General features: G+C 45.8%; 1 pseudogene across 1 annotated transcript; it reads left to right on the top strand.

The window, feature by feature from the left end:
- Positions 1-2,446: 2,446 nt before the first annotated feature.
- Positions 2,447-5,106, top strand: LOC123131689 (pentatricopeptide repeat-containing protein At2g37230-like; annotated as a pseudogene). Its single transcript, XR_006464274.1, has one exon. The product of XR_006464274.1 is annotated as a pentatricopeptide repeat-containing protein At2g37230-like (transcript).
- The last annotated feature ends 451 nt before the right edge of the window (positions 5,107-5,557 follow it).

Raw genomic sequence — 5,557 nt, 5'->3', positions numbered from 1 at the left:
TTTTTTAATCAGCAAAAACTTTATGCATCAATAAACTATTTTGTAAGTCACGAACAATTTTTGAATTTTTAGGATATTTTTCAATTCAGGAACATTTTTTGAATTGACAATTTTTTTTCAATTTGATCTAATATCACTAAGAGTTATAGAACTTGCCCTGGATGTTCAGTTTGGTTCTAGAACTTTGAAAATACGGATTTGTGGTCGTCTAATTTGACTCAAGTGTATAAATACGGTCACAACACACGTATCTGGACGGATCGGTGTGTACGGCCCCAGCTATCAGTGAGTGCGCGATGTATTTTGCCCAAAACACCCTTGTATTATTTTTTACGAAAAAAGTCAAATGTTGCGATGATTTTTGCATGAAACAGTGTCACATTTTGTATTTGTGGAGTGCTCATAAATGAGCAAATTAACAAAGAAAAAGGGGGACGCTAGCTCTCCAACACCCGCGTCCAACAATCAACAAACGAGCCTCGCTATAGCCACTACACAAATCCAGTTCGACAGTCTAAAATGGATAACTACTAATAAGATGTCCGTGCGTTGCACGGAACATCAAGATGCATTTGTATAAGTAGTTTATCTTATGAGAGAAAAGGATGAACGAAGGAAGGCCGTATCTGCAAATGTGAAGATGAGTGCGGATAAATTGTCAGAGTTTTCTTCCTATCTGTTAGATATAGATCAGACGGCCTATATTGCAGGATGACAGACACACCATCTTCACGGACTCTGCTTTTTATAAGAGTAGAGATATCTATTGAACCAAGCCTATTGTGGAGCTTAAACGGCTGCACATACTCCAGCCTCTTTTTCATGCGCTATTTTCTTTAAGATAAACTGTAAAACGTAGGAAATAAGTTATGCTCAAATATTTGTGTGTTAAAAATATACATACAAACAATGATTAGTAAATAAAAATTTAAATATAAATCTGTATATTATATAAAAAATGTTTAATTAATACGGACATTTAAAATATTTATTAAATAAATATGTTTAATGTATACAAAGAAATAAAATGTGAAGTTAATATAGATTTTTTTACTCATGACACCATTGAATATCCATATCAACATTTTACTTTTTTAATTAATATGTTTAATGTATCCTAAAAATTTATGTAATTTCAATATTGGAAAAGATTAAATACCATATCAGCAGTTCAAATTTGAAGTTTTGGAATATTTTAATTATACAAACACTGGACACAAAATTGTGCATACAATTATTGAAATATTCGTGTAATTAAATTAATATGTTTGAATTGTATTTTTAATAATATTTGTATTATTTAAATTATGCAAACATTTTTTAAAATTCATAAATATTTTTAGTATATATAAATTTGATAATAATAATACATGAACAAATTAAAACTAGGTTATTTCATTGGTGTTTACAATATTTATAATACATGAATATTTTAAACATTATTTTTATTACTAAGATCATAATTGTAAATGGTAAGTCAATTATGATCAATATTTAAATGTTTTATTTACTTATCATCGTTTGTATGTATATTTTTGACACACAGATATATGAGCATAACCTACGTTTTACAATTGTCTTAAAGAAATAGCGAGTGCAAAATAGGCTGCAGCTGGTCCACACGCCGCTTGGTTCAATAGATTTTGTTACCATGTGTAGATCGTTTACCAGCTGCAAGCAATCCGAAGCAACTCTAATTGTGGCAAGACCCAGGTCTTCTCCAAGAGCAAAAGCTTCTTCGCAAGCATATGCTTCAATCATCAGCACACTCATTACCCATTCAAATACAACAGCAGAAGCTCCCAAAAAATGTTCCATCTTCATCTCGGCAAACCACCCCGGCTGCTCCCCTGTTCGTCGATTTGGCTGAAGCCCCATCTACATTAAGCTTCGCTTCTCCTTGCGCTGGGGGAAGCCATTTGCAAACTCCCCTTTCTGGCCGCGGTCCCGCATGCTTTGCCGGTGTTTTTGGTTCCCTAATCTCGTATAGAAACCTGCTGATAAAGAGGTGTGTGGACAATGGACTTTGATACTCGTTCTCATGAATCGCCTTGCGTCTTGCTCATCAAATCACCCACAGCGTCACAAGGACCTCCACAAAACTGATCTTGCTTCAGTGTACTGCACAAGTTAAACAACCATAACTTTGGAACCGAGGCCTCATCGCATCATCCTATCCCCCCCCCCCCCACCACACACACACTTTGCCATGTGTTACACTCAAGGATGACCGCATGTCAACCCTTAATGTTTTTTTTTTGAAACATGTAGTATGTGATTTCGGGAAGGGGAGCTACAATAAAAAGCCCATATATAGCTTTCGGCCCATCGCACGGCCCAGCTAACCCAGCCCGCCATCACACATTTCCGGCCACTCCATCCCACACTTGGCTCCCATTCTAAACCCTCGTCCTCCCACACCGCCGCTCCAAACCTCCCCGCAGCCATGGCGCGCCGCCACCTCCTCCCGCTCCTCTCCCGCACCCCCCACGCCCCCACCCCACCCCCACCCCCATCCACCTCCGCCACGCCTTCTGCTCCTCCACCGCAACCATCGACACCCCCGCCCCGGCCGTCGATGCAGCTCTGCCAGCCGCATCCCCCGCGGAGACCCCGGATGAAGCCCCGGCGGCAGCAGCGGCCACGGAGGCCGGGGATCCGGCCCCGGCCCGCGCCCCGCGGGAGGAGGAGCCGCTGCACGAGACGATCCTCCACATGATCCGGCGCCGCAAGTGGACGACCCGGATGGAGAACTCGGTGCGCCTGCTCTGCCCGACGCTCTCGGCGCCGGTCGTGCACGGCGTGATCTCCGCCGCGGCGGCCGCGGACCGCGCGGACCTCGCGCTCCAGTTCTTCCGCTTCGCGTACCGCCGCGCCGGGTTCCGGCCGGAGCCGGCCACCTTCGCGCTGCTCCTCCCGGTCCTCGCCTCCAAGGGCATGCTCAACCACGCCCGCTGCATCCTCCTCGAGACCATGCCGTCCTTCTCCGTCGCCCCCGACGAGGCCACCGTGGCCGCGCTCGTCGCCGCCTACGGCCGGGCCGGCATCCCGCAGGAGGCCGTCAAGCTCTTCCGCCTCATGCCCGACCTCGGCATCACCCGCACCGCGCTCTCCTACAACGCCGTGCTCAAGGCCATCCTCTGCCGCGGCCGCGAGGCCATGGCCAGGCGGATCTACAACGCCATGATCGCCGACGGCGTCGCCCCGACCCTGGCCACCTACAACACGCTCATTTGGGGCTTCGGCCTGTGCAAGAAGATGGAGTCCGCCGTGAGGGTGTTTGGGGACATGAAGGGCCACGGGGTGACGCCGGATGTGACCACCTATAACACCCTGCTCAATGCCTGGGTGCGGAAAGGCGATTTGGAGAGTGCACGGAAGGTGTTTGATGAAATGCCGGGCGCTGGGTTTGAACGGAACTCGATCTCATACAATGTCATGATCAAGGGATATGTTGAGGCGAATAAGGTTGAGGAGGCAGTGGGGTTGTTCACGGATATGGGGGAGAAGGGGCTGAGGTTGAGTGAGAAGACTTTTGCTGCGTTGATGCCGGGGCTTTGCGATGATGAGGGGAAGGCTGCGGAGGCCTGCAAGGCAGTGGCGGACATGGCAGAGCGACGACTCACGCCAAAGGACAAATCGGTGTTTCTGAGGCTCGTGTCGACATTGTGCAAGGCTGGGGATTTGGATGGGGCATTGGAGGTGCATAAGAAGAGCGGGCAGTTCAAGCATGTCCTGGTGGATCCAAGGCAGTACGGTGTGTTGATGGAGAGCTTGTGTGCAGGTGGTAAGTGTGATGGTGCTGTGCAGGTGCTCGATGAGCTTCTAGAGAAGGGCACACTGCTTAGCCCAAAGAGTCCGGTGCTGGAAGCACCGGCTTATAATCCAGTGATTGAGTATCTGTGCAACAATGGGAATACCAACAAGGCTGAGACGTTCTTCAGGCAGCTGATGAAGAAAGGTGTGGATGACAAGTCTGCATTCAACAGTCTTATCCGTGGGCATGCAAAGGAAGGTGCGCTGGAGGCTGCAAAGGAGATTCTTGCCATTATGACACGCCGTGGCGTCCCTACTGACCCCCACTCGCACGCACTGCTTATTGATAGCTTCCTGAAGAAGAATGAGTCAGCTGATGCAAAGACAGCATTGGACAGCATGATGGAACATGGTCACTTACCAAGGCCAGCTCTGTTCCAGTCTGTCATGGTGGCACTTTTCAACGATGGCCGGGTTCAGACCGCAAGCAGGGTCATGAAGAGTATGATTGAGAAGGGGATTACCGAGAACATGGATATGGCAAATAAGATCGTGGAGGCTCTCTTCATGAGGGGTCATGTGGAGGAGGCGATTGGTCGCGTCAATCTGATGGTGGAAAATGGCTGTATGCCTGATCTGGATAAGTTGCTAGCTGCCCTTTGCGAGAAGGACAAAGTGATGGAGGCACAAAAGCTGGCTGATTTTGCGTTGGACCGGGACTTTGAAGTTAGCTTCTCAACCTATGACAGAGTCCTGGAAGCCCTGTACACTGAGGAGAAGACGTTGCCAGCCTACTCCATGCTCTGCAAGATCAAGCACAAAGGAGGCATTGTAGACCAGAAGGGTTGCGATGCTTTGATGGATAGCTTAAAAGCTGGAGGATACTCAAAGCAAGCTGACATTTTGTCTAGGATCTTGGTGGAGAATGGGTCGTCAACATCCAAGAGGGGCAAGAAGTCTGCCATGGGTGCATAGGGAGGTTTCTGGGTTTATGAAATGGTCCTATTTTCCTTTCTGAATTGAAGAAACAGTGGTTTGTTTTGTTTTATTAATGCTTGTTGGGCCATCTGTCAGATTGGGATTTTCATCCTAGAAGACAAGAAGGATAGGTAAATTTACCTTTCTCATGAAATCCCTGATTTAATCATGTGCCATTTTCTTGGAAAAGAAAACATGTTCAATAATTTAGGCAGATGTACTTCTTATGAATTTAGTTGAGAAACTACATCTATAACATGCTGTTACGTCGTCATTTATAAGTGCCTCTACTGAAGACAAGCCCAGAATTTTGTTTTGTTTTGGCATGTCACTAAAGGAAGAATTTGATCCATCTCTGTTATGCTTTTGTTCTTTCAACGTGTTAATTGTGTGGATGTTTATAGCAGATGTTGTGATGTTCACAACAACCTTGTTGTTTGTTTTATGCCATTATAATTTGCTGGATTGGTGAAGTGTCAGATTAAAATTATGCAGTAAGATAATATGTATTCTTTGATCCATTTCTGTTTGAAGCGATAATATCCAATTCTTGATATACCCCATTATGATAGCATTTTGCTGTGCACTTGTTCTCCAATCCATCATATTTGACGCGGCTTTTTTTCATTGAGAACCATGCTAGTACATAGTAGATGGGCTACCCATTGCGTAGTCATTTAAACTCAGGTTGCAGCCCTATTTTAGCATTTGCTGGATGACTTGTTTGATGCTGCAAAAATAATTATAGGACAAGCACCCCTGCTAAACTTTTTCATATGTACTGTGCCTGCAAGCTTAAGCTAGATATGTGCTCTGCCCCCGA

This window comes from Triticum aestivum, chromosome 6A (assembly GCF_018294505.1).
Source record: "Triticum aestivum cultivar Chinese Spring chromosome 6A, IWGSC CS RefSeq v2.1, whole genome shotgun sequence".
In the NCBI taxonomy this organism is placed as follows: domain Eukaryota; kingdom Viridiplantae; phylum Streptophyta; class Magnoliopsida; order Poales; family Poaceae; genus Triticum; species Triticum aestivum.
This window is presented reverse-complemented; position numbering and strand designations above follow the sequence as displayed.